General features: G+C 38.5%; 1 long non-coding RNA gene and 1 pseudogene across 1 annotated transcript; both read left to right on the plus strand.

The window, feature by feature from the left end:
- LOC107469946 (heparanase-like protein 3) overlaps positions 1-949 on the plus strand; it is a 23,340-nt pseudogene extending 22,391 nt beyond the window's left edge.
- A 3-nt stretch (positions 950-952) lies between these two features.
- LOC107469949 (uncharacterized) lies at positions 953-2,345 on the plus strand. The gene is made up of 3 exons (XR_001588279.3): positions 953-1,054; positions 1,131-1,202; positions 2,128-2,345. It is a non-coding gene; the product is annotated as an uncharacterized LOC107469949 (long non-coding RNA).
- The last annotated feature ends 12,557 nt before the right edge of the window (positions 2,346-14,902 follow it).

Consider the following 14,902-nt stretch of genomic DNA (forward strand, 5'->3'; position numbering starts at 1 on the left):
ATAAGCCACTGATCATTGCTCCCGGTGGCTTCTATGATGCAAACTGGTTCCAGGAATTTGTAAACAAATCTGGTAAATCTGTTGATGTGGTATCTCACCACATATATAACCTTGGAGCAGGTATCATCCACCAAAAAGGAATACTACTGTTATAATATTTGACAAATGTTTATGAATTTTGGTTATAACAAAAGCTACTACTTTATCTTACATACAGGAGTTGATGAGCACCTAATTGAAAGAATTCTTGATCCATCATATCTTGATGGAGTGGCTAGCACATTCAGTGGCCTAAAAAACATACTTAAAAAATCAGCAACCAAAGCAAAAGCATGGGTTGGTGAGGCAGGAGGGGCTTACAACAATGGCCACCATCTTGTGTCTGATGCATTTGTCTACAGTTTCTGGTTAGTTTAACTAACTCACCTTGAATTTTTTTTATTATTTTTTAATTTTTTTGTCATTGGAGATTCTACAAGCATTTACTCTAATGTTAATACATCATAACACAGGTATTTGGATCAGCTTGGAATGTCAACTGTTTATGACACCAGAACATACTGCAGAAAAAAGTTTGGTTGGAGGAAACTATGGTTTACTAAACACTTCTACTTTTATGCCAAATCCAGATTATTATAGGTACCAAATATTAAATTTCATAGTTGAAGGATGTGCAGCATGTTATTGTGGACTATCTCATTTTAGCTTTCAAGTGTCATTATTACAGAAAAATATATTGTGTGCTCATTTTACAAACTGGCACATACCTTTCTACCATTGGTTGAAGGTGTAGACTTATCATATGCAGATCACACATTCTATCCAACGGTGAAAAGATGTGTTTTGTTTCGATATATAAAATAAAAATGAGTACAAATTATACATTCCTTCTTTGTGAGCTGATATATCTAACTTGTGTTCTGACATATATAGATGTTTACTTCATTAGTTGCTTGCCAGATCCGCAATTGGATTCAAGTAGGATAATCTTTTAAAGCTTACTGACACTCGTGCTTCTAACAATAAGATGACACTGATGCACTATCTTTGCAAGGTATAATAACAATTGCACTAAAGGAATATATCATTTGATCACTTACCTTCTTTCCATTTTCCTATTTTGGCTCTAGGTTCTAGCTGATAGGTCGCCTGGACTGCTTGACTTCCACTTAGACCTTGTAAGCCTGGAAGCTGCGACTAAGGTGATGATTTATGCTTGGTTGGAAAAAGAAAATTATTCAACTGCTAATTGCTAATTTGGTTGGTTTATTGGGTCTGTTTCACTTTGTTCCCCTGTAAAACTGAGCACATATCTCCTCCTCTGACTTCTTGCAATGATATGTGTGTCACTTCCGTTTGTTTGTGGCTGAAAATTGTTTGTACAATTCTGGTTGTTGTATTTCTGATTTTGTGCACTTCTGTTTGCTATGGCTGAAAGCTATATTGCTATTTTTGGCTCTTTTCCTTTCACCATGAACTAGAAGAAACATGGGATGACTTGGTATATATGAATTTTCCCTATTTTTTTATTCATCTGCCGATAAAAAGCAAATAATACTAGCTATGGTTATAGACTTATAGTATTAGTATTTTCAAATTAAAGTTATTAGTTTTAATTTAAAAAAATGTTACAACAGCAGATATAGTATGTATAACATGATAATAATATATTAAAATTTTAGTTTTTAGGTGCTAGTCCTAATCATGTTCTATATGTTGCTGTTGCATGTAGTAGTAGTTGGAGGAGTAATAATTCTAGATTGGCTTGTGTAGGAGAGTTCAACTTTTCAAATGTGAAGAGAATAGGGAAACTTTGTGGCAACAGTTCTGATTTTGGCATTGTGGTGGGAGGCAGGGGATTTTTGTCTAACTGCTAGGGTGATGATTTTTTAAATTATAGCTCTTTATCTTATGGTTTATAGCTTATACATTTTTGATCTTTGAATTCTAATTTTGGATTTGTAAAACACTACTATGCATTGGTGAAACTTGTACACGGTACAGAAAGGATTAATGATATCAGTCATTGATAGTTTTCAGTCTGGTTTTTTAATTTTTATAATCGCAAATGTCATTATAAATATTTTTCTAATTACTTTTCTATTACTTTTCTATATAATTATGCAGGATAATATTGAGGATGATGATAATGAAGATTAAGTTGATTATTATTGTGGTTTATTGGCTAAGATAGAGTAGTGTTGGGAATGGATACATGTATAGTTGACTAATGACTTTTATTAAAAGATACTTATGTAGGATAAAATATTTTAGTTTTTTATAGAGTATTAGTAGTAAATTCTAAGTGATATCATAGTTATTTTGATATGGCTATGTTTATTTTAATGAGATGTATGAATATTTAAAATTAACATTATTCTAGTACTTTTGGATCATTATTATAAATATATTTTGGTTACAGATAATTTTTATTATTTAAAAAAATTATTTAGTATAATTATGTATTTATTTTTATTTTATAATATTTAGCTCATTTAATTAAAAATGCAGAATTATTGTATATATATATATATAAAATAAAAAAATAATAATAACGGACCTAAGGCTACATTTATATACAGTAGCTATAGTATGAAAAAAAACGAGGGACCTAAGGCTACACTTATAAAAAGTAGCCATGGAATATAATGTGGCTACGCTTGACAGGTGATGCAATAGTGTTGAAAAGCGTAGCCTATTCTAGTAAGAATGGAAGCTGAAAAGCGTAGCCTTTGGTCATGCACAGCATCACTTGAAAAGCATAGCCTATTCCCAAACGCCAAAAGCATAGCCCTTGGTGTAGAAAAGCGTAGCCTTTGAGAATAGGCAACGGCTGAATAGGAATCACCCCAAAAAGCGTAGCCGTAGCCCAAAAAGCGTAGCCGTAGCCTAAGGCATCATTTTTTTTCCACTTTTGGCTACACTTTTCAAGTGTACCTGAATGGGTATTTTTCTTGTAGTGAGTGGGTGTTAAACGCCAAAACGTATACCATTCTGGGCGTTTAACGCCAGGATAACACCAAGGAGGAAATTTTGTTTTCAATTCAAATCTTTGTCAATTTCTCAAGTTTTAAAAACTAATTTTTCAAAATCTTATCTTTTTCATACCCTCTCATATTAATCATATCTTTTTCAAAATCAAATCTTTTTCCATTTTCTTTTAATATTTTCGAAAATCCTTGCTAACAATTAATGTTGTGATTCAAAAATTTCAAGTTTGTACTTTCTTGTTAAGAAAGGTTCAATATTTGAGTCTTATAATCATATCTTTTAATTTCTTGTTAGTCAAGTCATCATTTTTAAAAATCAAATCTTTTTTCAACCATATCTTTTCAATCATATCTTTTTAAAAATCAAATTTCCTTCAATCATATCTTTTCAATCATATCTTTTTAAAATCAAATTTTTTCAATCATATCTCTTTTAATTTGATTTCAAACTTTTTTTCTAACTTCTTATCTTTTTAAAATTATTTTCAAATCTTTTTCAACTAATCACTATTTCTTAGCTTTTTCAAAACCACCTAACCACTTTTCCATTCCCAATTTTCGAAAATCACTAACCACTTTTTTAAAAATCCTTTTTAATTTTCGAAAATTCCCTCTCTCATCTCTTTCTATTTAATCACCAACACTCCTCCTCTCTTAATAATTTGAACCCTCTCCCCTCTTTACATGTTCGAATTCTTCTTTATCTACCTCATCCTTCTATTCTTCCTTTCCTCTGACACATCAAGGAATCTCTATACTTTCTTTGTTTTCTTCTCTTTCATATGAGTAGGAAAAAAGATAAAGGCATTCTTGTCGAAGCTGATCCTGAACCTGAAAGGACACTAAAGAGGAAACTAAGAGAAGCTAAAGCACAACTCTCTAGAGAGGACCTGACAGAAATTTTTGAAAAAGAAGAAGACATGGCAGCTGAAAATAACAACAATGCCAACAATGCAAGGAAGGTGCTTGGTGACTTTACTGAACCAACTCCCGACTTCTATGGGAGAAGCATCTCTATTACTACCATTGGAGCAAACAACTTTGAGCATAAGCCTCAATTAGTTTCTCTGATGCAACAGAATTGCAAGTTTCATGGACTTCCATTGGAAGATCCTCATTAGTTCTTGGCTGAATTTTTGCAAATATGTGACACTGTTAAGACCAATGGAGTTGATCCCGAGGTCTACAGGCTTATGCTTTTCTCTTTTGCTATAAGAGACAGAGCTAGTATATGGTTGAACTCACAACCTAGAGACAGCTTGAACTCTTGGAAAAAGCTAGTCAATGCCTTCTTAGCCAAATTCTTTCCACCTCAAAAGATGAGTAAGCTTAGAGTGGAACTTCAAACCTTCAAATAGAAGGAAGATGAATCCCTCTATGAAGCTTGGGAAAAATACAAGCAATTGATCAGAAGGTATCCTTCTGACATGCTTTCAGAATGGAGCATCATAGGTATCTTCTATGATGGTCTGTCTAAGTTATCCAAGATGTCATTGGACCGTTCTGCAGGCAGATCTATTCATCTGAAGAAAATGCCTGCAAAAGCCCAAGAACTCATTAAAATGGTTGCAAATAACCAGTTCATGTACACTTCTGAATGAAATCATGTAAACAATGGGACACTTAGAAGAAAGGAGTTCTTGAGATTGATACTTTGAATGCCATATTGGCTCAAAACAAAATATGACTCAGCAAGTCAATATGATTTCTCAGAATCTGACTAGATTGCAAGCTGCATCCGACAGTGTTAAAGAATCCTCCTCTGAAGGAGAAGCTTATGACCCTGAGAATCCTGTAATGGAAGAGGTAAATTACATTGGAGAACCCTATGAAAACACCTATAATTCTTCATGGAGGAATCACCCAAATTTCTCATAGAAGGATCAACAGAAGCCTCAACAAGGCTTCAGTAACAATAATGGTGGGAGAAACAGGTTTGGCAATAGCATGTCTTTTCCATCATCTTCTCAGCAACAGACAAAGAACTCTGAGTAGAATCGTTCTGGCTTAGCAACCATGGTTTCTGATCTATCTAAGACCACACTAAGTTTCATAAATGAAACAAGATCCTCAATTAGAATAATTAGAGGCACAAGTGGGTCAGCTGAGTAAAACGGTTACTGAAACTCCTCCTAGCACTCTCCCAAGCAATACAGAAGAAAATCCCAAGAGAGAGTGCAAGGCCATAACCATGACCAACATGGCCGAACCTGGAGAGAGTGAGGAGGACATGATTCCCAGTGAGAAAAACCTTATGGGATGTCCTCTGAACGAAAAGGAGTTCCCCTTTGAGGAACCAAGGGAATCTGAGTCTCATACAAAGACCATAGAGATTCTATTGAACCTACTTCTGTCATTCATGAGCTCTGCAGAATATTCTTCTTCTGAAGAAGATGAAGTTACTACTTAAGAGCAAGTTGCTAAGTACCTTGGAGCAATCATCAAGCTGAATGCCATGTTATTTGGTAATGAGACTTGGAAGGATGAACCTCCATTTCTCATTGATGAACTAAACGTCTTGGCTCAGGTGAAGATACCACAAAAGAAACCGGATCCCGGAAGGTTCTTAATACCTTGCACTATAGGCACCATGATCTTTGAGAAGGCTCTGTGTGACCTGGGGTCAGGCATAAACCTTATGCCACTCTCTATAATGGAGAAACTATGAATCATTGAGGTATAAGCTGCAAGAATCTCACTAGAGATGGCAGACAAATCAAAGAAACAGGCTTATGGACTTGTAGAGGATGTCTTGGTAAAGGTTGAAGGCCTTTACATCCCTGCTGACTTTATAATCCTAGACACTGGGAAGGATGAGGATGAATCCATCATCCTTGGTAGACCCTTCCTAGCCACGGCAAAAGCTGTGATTGATGTTGACAGAGGAGAGTTGGTCCTTCAAGTGAATGAAGACTACCTTGTGTTTAAGGCTCACGGATCTATTTCTGTACACATGGAGAAGAAGCATAAAAAGATTCTCTCAATTCAGAGTCAAACCAAGCCCCCACATTCAAACTCTAAGTTTGATGTTGGGAGGCCATCATCATGCTCTGAGTATCTGTGAGACTCCATGAGAGCTCACTGTCAAGCTATTGACATTAAAGAAGCGCTTATTGGGAGGCAACCCAATCTTTATTTATCTATGTTAAATTTCCATTTTCCATTGTTTTTTTTATGTTTTCTATAGGTTGATGATCATGTGGAGTCACAAAAACAACTGCAAAAAATCAAAGCAAACTCAAAAATAGCATTAAAAACAGAACACCCTGGAGGAGGAGCTTACTGGCGTGTAAATGCAAGTAAGAGTAGCAGAATAGGCGTTAAACGCCCAGTCTGGCACCATTTTGGGCGTTTAACGCCAGAAAAGGGCACCAAGTTGGCGTTCAACGCCAGAAAGGGAAGAAAAGCTGGCGTTAAATGCCAGAAATGGGCAGCAACCTGGCGTTTAATGCCAGGATTAGCACTCAAAGGGCGTTTACACGCCAAAATGGTGCAGGAATGAGAATTCCTTGACACCTCAGGATCTGTGGACCCCACAAGATCCCCACCTACCTCAACTCTCTCTCTCTTCTTCACAGATTCCAATAACACCCTTTTCCAAATACCCCTCACCAATCACATCCATTTCTCTTCCCCAATACCCTTCACCAATCACCTCCATCCACTCTTCCCCAAACACCACACCTACCCCACCATTCAAAATTCAAAAACTTTCCCTCCCAAACCCAACCCTCACACACGGCCACCCCTCTCTTCCACTCCTATATAAACCCCCATCACTTCTTCATTTTCACACCTCACCCACACTTTTCCCCTCCTTGGCCGACCTTTCTTCACCCTCCATCTCCTTCATTTCTTCTTCTTATCTGTCCCTTCTTTATTCTTTTGCTCGAGGACGAGCAAACCATTTAAGTTTGGTGTGGTAAAAGCGTTGATTTTTGTTTTTCTATAACCATTTATGTCACCTAAGGCCGGAAAAACCTCTGAAAAGAGAAAAGGGAATGCAAAAGCTTCCACCTCCGAGTCATGGAGATGGAGAGATTAATCTCAAAGGTCCATCAAGACCACTTCTATGAAGATATGCCCAAGAAGAAGCTGATCGCTGAGGTCCCTTTCATGCTCAAAAGGAATGAGTATCCGAAGATCCGACATGAGATTCAAAGAAGAGGTTGGGAAGTTCTCACCAACCCCATTCAACAAGTCGGAATCTTAATGGTTCAAGAGTTCTATGCTAATGTATGGATCGCCAAGAACCATGATCAAAGTGTGAACCCGAATCCAAAGAATTGGCTTACAATGGTTTGGGGAAAATACTTAGATTTCAGTCCGAAAAATGTAAGGTTGGCATTCAACTTGCCAATGATGCAAGGAGATGCACGCTCCTACACTAGAAGGGTCAACTTTGATCAACGGTTGGACCAAGTCCTCATGGACATATGTGTAGAAGAAGCTCAATGGAAGAGAGACTCCAAGGGCAAGCCGGTTCAACTAAGAAGGCTTGACCTCAAACCCATGGCTAGAGGATGGTTAGAGTTCATCCATTGCTCTATTATTCCTACTAGCAACCGGTCCGAAGTAACTGTGGATTGGGCTATCATGATCCCATAGCATCCTGATTGGAGAGGAAGTGGAAGTTCATGAGATTATACCTCTAGAACTATACAAGGTTGCTGATAAACCTTCTACTTTAGCAAGGTTAGCCTTCCTTCATCTTATCTGTCACCTATGCAATTTAGCTAGAATTGTCATAGAAGAAGACATCCTCATTGAAGAGGACAAGCCCATCACTAAATAGAGGATGGAGCAAACAAGAGAGCCCACTCATGGACCTCAACAAGAGCATGAGGAAGTCCCTCATCAAGAAATCCCTGAGATGCCTCAAGGGATGCAATTTCCTCCACACAACTATTGGGAGTAACTCAGCACCTCTTTGGGAGATTTGAGTTCCAATATGGAGCAACTAAGGATGGATCACCAAGAGCACTCCATTATTCTCTATAAAATTAGAGAAGATCAAATAGCCATGAGAGAAGAGCAACAAAGGCAAGGAAGAGACATAAAAGAGCTCAAGCGTTCCATTGGACCTTCAAGAGGAAGAACTAGCCACCATCACTAAGGTGGACCCGTTCTTTAATTTTCTTGTTCTTATTTTTCTATTTTTCAATTTTTATGCTTTATGTGTTATCTATGTTTGTGTCTTCATTACATGATCATTAGTGTCTAGTGTCTATGTCTTAAAGCTATGAATAATTCCATGAATCCTTCACCTTTCTTAAATGAAAAATGTGCCTAATTACAAAAGAACAAGAACTACACTAATTTCAAATTTTATCTTGAAATTAGTTTAATTATTTTGATGTGGTGGCAATACTTTTTATTTTTCTGAATGAATGCTTGAACAGTGCATATTTCTTATAGTGAAGTTTATAAATGTTAAATTTGTTAGCCCTTGAAAGAATGATGAACAAAGAGAAATGTTATTGATAATCTGAAAAATCATGAAATTGATTCTTGAAGCAAGAAAAAGCAGTGAATGACAAAGCTTGTGAAAAAAATGGTGAAAAAGAAAAAGAAAGAAAAAGAAAAAGCAAGCAGAAAAAGCCAATAGCCCTTTAAACCAAAAAGTAAGGGTAAAAAGGATCCAAGGCTTTGAGTATTAATGGATAGTGTTCCAAGGGTTACCTAAAACTGTAGGTTGATCTCGGACGAGATCTTTTGTACTGATCGGAGATGACGTGTCTGGCTTGTGCGTGGCGGCCGGAGCTGTCGTGTCCGACCTGTTGGGATGGCAATGCTGCTGATCCTTTGTCACCGAAGGGTGGTGGTACCTCCAAGGGACTCCGATGCTTAAGTTAGCAAGGGTATTAAGCAGAGTTTTAGTAGAATCAGACTATGAGTTATACCTGGGTGCTCCAGCATATTTATAATGTTTGTAGAGTAATCTTTCTGGAGATAAGATAGCTATCTTATCTTGTCTTATCTTATCTTTGAGTGAGGTCATCTTATCTTCAAGGGAACCGCCCTTATCTCTATAGGCTTGGACTGCCTTAGGATTTGGGTCGTGTTCCTCTGTTGGGCCCTTTTTGGGCTCTTCCTGATGATTTGGCCGAGCTCTTCGAGAAGAGGTCGGATTGTCCTGACCTGAAAAGGTCGGTCGATTTGTCAATAGAACATCCCGAGTCGGATAGCTCGACCTAGGGTATGAATAGTGCCCCTGCTCGAGCTCGGTCTTCCTTTTTGAGGTCGAGTCTTTAGTTTTTAGGACTTCGATCCCTTTATGGTGAAGCCGAATGACAAACCCCAATTTGACGGTATATCTTGTATTGAATTTAGGGGATTTTATCACCTTTTTCCCACATTTACCCAATGAATTAGCATGGTTTTGTATATTCTCCTTTAATTGTGCTTAAGAGTGAAAACATGCTTTTTAGGTCTTAAAATAGCCAAATGTAATTTACCTTGATTCCATTAGATGCCTTGATATGTTTTTTAAGTGATTTCAGATTTAGGAGGCAAAGATTGGATCAAGGGAATGGAGAAAAAGCATGTAAAGTTGGAGAACTCATGAAGAAATGAAAGAACCGGAAAGCTGTCAAGCCGACCTCTTTGCACTTAATCGACCATAACTTGAGCTACGGAGGTCCAAATGATGCGGTTCCAGTTGGGTTGGAAAGCTAACATCCGGGGCTTCGCGACGATATAAGATTTGCCATAGTTGCTACAAGTATGGTGGCGCGCACGCGCAAAGTACGCGCACGCGCCGTTGCTGCCATATGGTTCACTTAATGCAATCCGTGGGCCAGCGAATTTACAAGCCTTGTGGGCCCAATCCAACTCATTTCTAATGCTATTTAAGCCAAGGATTGAAGGGGGAAACAGAAGTTAGTTACCATTAGTTTAGTTTAGTAGTTAGAAGTAGTTTTCTAGCGAGAGAAGCTCTCACTTCTCTCTAGAATTAGGATTAGGATTAGGATTAGTTCTTAGATCTAGGTTTTAATCTTTCCTTTCTTCTACTTCTACATCTCAATTCCTTGTTGTTAGATTCATCTTCCTCTATTCTTTTGTTGTAATTTCCTTTATGTTGTTCTTACATTTTGTTGTAGATCTAGTATTGTTCTTTCTACATTCTTCTAATTCAATAAGAGGTAATTCATAATAAATGTGTCTTCTTTGCTCTTCCATTGTTGATCTCTTGTTTTTGTAGTTATAGATTCCTTTAATTCTTGCATTTAATAATGTTTACTTCTATTGCACTCTATGTGTTTGTTGAAATGCCTCTTCTAGATATAGTATAGATTTTGTTCCTCTTGGCCTAGGTAGAGTAATTAGTGACACTTGAGTTATCTAATTCCTTTGTTGATTGATAATTGGAGAGATTGCTAATTGATTTGAATGCCTCTAAAGCTAGTCTTTCCTTTAGGAGTTGATTAGGATTTGAGGAATCAAATTGATTCATCCACTTGACTTTCCTTTATTTAGTAAGGGTTAACTAAGTGGTAGCAATGAACAATTCTCATCACAATTGAGAAGGATAACTAGGATAGGACTTCTAGTTCTCATATCTTGCCAAGAGCCTTTTATAGTTGTTTTGTTAGTTTATTTTCATAGCCATTTACTTTTCATGCTTCTTATCCAAAACCCCAAAATAACTCACAACCAATAACAAGACACTTTATTGTAATTCCTAGGGAGAACGACCCGAGGTTTGAATACTTCGGTTTATAAATTTTAGGGGTTTGTTTTAGTGACAAACAACTTTTTGTATGAAAGGATTAGTGATTGGTTTAGAAACTATACTTGCAACGAGAATTCATTTGTGAAATTCTAAACCGTCAAAAATCCAATCGTCACCGAACTCGAGCATTTTGTCGACTTCTTCTTTGTAGAGTTCTCATTTGAATGAGGAACATTTTTCTTTGAATTTTCATTCTTTTGAAAATGCACGTTTCCTTGCTTTGGGAATGCACGAGGATTTAATTAACCTCATTAATTTTTTTAATGCTCCGTTTCTTTACGTCCCACTTTCATTTTGAACTTTTTCACAAAAACGGTTTCTCTTCTCTCATTTCTTTGCTGTAACTTTCCCCTTTTCTTTCTACCTTTCTGTTTGCCTGAGACTTTGCGTTTCTCTCTGCGACGCCGTTTAGTGATTGTTGGTGCCTTTGTTGCCTAAGACCTCACGTTTCTCTCTTTGAAGCTTTCTCCTTTTTCCAGGTTGGTTCTCCTTTCCGTTTCTTTCCCTGTATTATTCTTGTTTCTTTTGGTAAAGTTTTGATCTTTAAGTGTATATTGGAGAGCTTGAACTTTTTCGTATTTTCTTGCCCGTCATTGTGATGTGCTTTTCCAGCTTTCTTCCGACCTTATGTATGCTTGACATTTCTACTGATGGTTTGAGCCTATTTTAGGGCTTTTTCATGTTTGTTGCCTGTTTCTGTATTGTAGCTTTTGGGATAATGGCTTGTTTGCTTCTGGAGAAAAATTGTGTTTTAATGACTTCCACTTGGCACATTTTGTTGCTTTAGTAGTCCCGTTTGCTAATAAACTGAAACTGTAGTTTGGAGGGTGGCTATTTTGATGACTTTATTTGGTTTGTTTTATTTTTGTCGAGCTTGTTCTTTTTTCTTCCAATTTGTGACTGGGTTTTTGTTGTGTTTTTTCAGAGATGGTTAAAAATAATGATTCTATGAAGGCCTTTAAAAAGGCGAGGAAGGCAACTGCGGCCCTAAACATCTCGGCCAAGGTGGCTGGGGAAGCATCTTCTCGTGTTTTGCCTAAACCATCGGTACTGAGCTCTCCTAGACCGAGGGGGATGATTCCTACCCCTCGGGTTCATTTGATCGATCCTCCACAGCCTTCTGCTGCTACCTCTTCTCCTACCGGTGCTCCTCCTCTGAAAAAATAGAAAACAGCTGAGCCCTTTAACCTTGATGCCCCTGATTTTGATGCTGTCAAGTTTGTGTTCCAGTAAATTGGTCCTTATGGTACCATGCCTACTGACGATGTTTCTCTTCTTCGCCATTTGGATTTTATTACTCGGAGCAGCATAGAGATGGCACACATGGGGGCGACTTTATATCGGACTACCCAGGATCTTCCCATTCATGCTACGAAGGCCTTTATGGAGGAGGCTAAGTTGGAGTTCGACCAGAGAAAGGGTTTAAAAGAGGAGCTCGAGGTGAAGGTGACCAAGTTGGAGAAAGAGCTGAAAGGTGAAAAAACTAGAGCTATTGCCTTGGCGGCTTCTGCAAAGTTGGCTGAAGATATAGCGTTGAAGCATAAGGAGAGCTATGTCATGACCTATAGGGAGATTATGTGCCTCAGAGAGGATTTGGAGTCTGCCCGAGCCAATTATGCTGAGCTCCAGGGTCATCTTATGGGTAGTGTCAATACTGCTTATGAGAATTTGAAGGATCAAGTTCGAGTTCTTGCGCCCGATCTTGACCTCTCTCTCTCTTTAGTTTGGACAACATTGTGAAGAACGGTAAAATTTTCCCTAATAACTCTGATGATGGTGATGATGTCGATCCCCCTCTTGTGCCTTCCGCCAAGGACTCTATTGCACCGACTTCTTCAACCCCTGCAGTTATACGTCCCGAGTCGAATCTTGATTGTCAGATCATGAACCGGGATGATGGGACAGTGGATGCAGTGCCTCTTCAGACTCGCCCTCCTTCACCCTGTGCTGATGTGGCTGAGAAATCTTTGGATCCTCAATGATTATTTCTTTAGTGTTTTTGTGTATAGCCTAGCTTGTGGGCTTTAAACTTTATATTTTGTAGTTTGTGGTAACTACTGGATACTTTTTAGTTGTTTCTCTGTTAGCAACTTTATTTTTGGAAAAACAAAGGTAGCTTTTCAGGCTCTTTGAGGTTGACTTCTAGTGGCCTCTTAAGTCCTGTTATTATAACCTTTTTTTGAATGATATGTTTGTCTACACCTGTCTGACACCTTTTAGTTTCTTGGGAGTGTTGGATCCTGTTCCGATGGTCACCTGAAACTGTAGGTCGATCTCAGATGAGATCTTCTGTACTGGTCAGAGCTGTTATGTATGACTTGTTAAACTTGGTGATGGTGCTGATCCCTCGTCACCGGAGGGTGGTGGTACCTGCAAGGGACTCCGATGCTTAAGTTAGCAAGGGTATTAAGCAGGTTTTTAGTAGAATCAGAGTATGAGTTATACCTGGTGCTCCTTTGTATTTATAGAGATGTGAAGTGACCTCTTTAGATAAGATAACTTAGTTATCTTATCTTATCTTATCTTTGGGTGAGGTCAGCTTATCTTTCAAGGGAACCGCCCTTTATCTCTATAGGCTATGACTGCCTGTGGATTTGGGTCGTGTTCCTCTATTTGGGCCCAATACTGGGCTCTCCTGGTAATTTTGGCCAAGCTCTTTGAGAGGAGGTCGGATAGTCTGACCTGAAGAGGTTTGTCGCTTTGTCGTCCAACATCCCGGGTCGGACAGCTTGACCCAGGGTATGAACAATGCCCCTGCTCGAGCTCGGTCTTTATTTGGAGGTCGAGTCTTAGTTTTAGGACTTCGATCCTTCTCGGGTAAAGCCGAACTCGAGCATTTTGTCGATTTTTATTTTTGTAAAGTTCTTTTCTTGAATGCGGAACGTTTCTTCTTTCGTTTCCTCTGAAAGCGCGCGCATTTGTATTAGCGTCCTAGCCTTGGGAATGTGCAAGGGTTTTAATGCCCTCATTAATTGGCTTTTGATGCTCCATTTCTCTTGGCTTTTATTTTGAATTTTATTCTCAAGAAACGGTTTTCTCTTTTCCATAACTTCCCTCTTTTCTTTGTTCTTCTGTTTCCCCCGGAGCTTGTCTTTTCATTTTTCGACGCTGTGTCTTGCGCTTTGCTCGAGGGAAGATTTCTTCGCTTCGGCTTCTGTCCTTCTTCAGAGCTCTTTCTCCTTTCTTCAGGCTGGTTTTACTTTCTCCTTCGTTGTTTATTTTGCTGCTTTGCATTTCATTCTTTGGTGATGCTTTGATTTTGTGTGAGTGTATGTTGGAAAGTTTGAACCTTTTCATATTACCATGCTTGGTTTATTACTATGATGCATGTTTTCTGGTCTCCTTTTGTCCTTATGTATGCTTTTGGGTGAATTTCCCTGGTTTGGCACCATTAGGGCTTGGCATGTTGCCACTGCTTTTTGAACTGATGTTTTGAAAAAGGTTGCTCGTTTGATGACTTTTCTTTGATTTTCGCCATTTTCTTCTCGAGACGTTGCTTGTTGGAAGAGGGTTATTTTCTCTGCCGAGGGTTTCATTGGGATGTTAGCTTTTGTAGATTTTTTCTGAGCCTTTACTCTGTCACTGCCTCCAAAGGATGCCACTGGACCTCAGTGTGCGTCTTGGGGTCTTCCATATTGCCCGAGCTTGTTTTTGGGTTAGTAATCCGTTTCCTTTTCTTTGTTTGTAGGATTAGTTGGCCATGTCTTCTCGCAAAAATATTTTCGAGGTGTCTTCTAAGGTTCCTGAGGGGATGTCCGACTGGTTGGACTCCCTTGTGTTGCTTTGTGTATCTCTAGCTGACTCAGAATTCTGTGTGGAGCTTAGGAAACATCATCAAATATGTAGTAGTGAGAATCAAGAACACAACTATGAATTGGTGGCACCTGACTCTGACGACAGGGTCTGCTTTCTTGTTCCGACCCAGGGGGAGCATCCCTTCTTTTATGCATATAATTTCTTTTTTAGCCAGATGAACATTACCCTTTCCTTAACTTCTTTCGAGACCGACCTGTTGTGGTCTTGTAATGTAGCCCCATCTCAGCTTCATCCGAATTCTTGGGGTTTTATTAAGATTTTTCAGCTGGTTTGTCATGAATTTGGTGTTACGCCCTCTTTAACTCTTTTGCTGTATCCGTTTGTGTTGACCAAGCCTGGAACTATCAAAAAGAAAGTTTCT

This window comes from Arachis duranensis, chromosome 10, assembly GCF_000817695.3.
Source record: "Arachis duranensis cultivar V14167 chromosome 10, aradu.V14167.gnm2.J7QH, whole genome shotgun sequence".
Lineage (NCBI taxonomy): Eukaryota > Viridiplantae > Streptophyta > Magnoliopsida > Fabales > Fabaceae > Arachis > Arachis duranensis.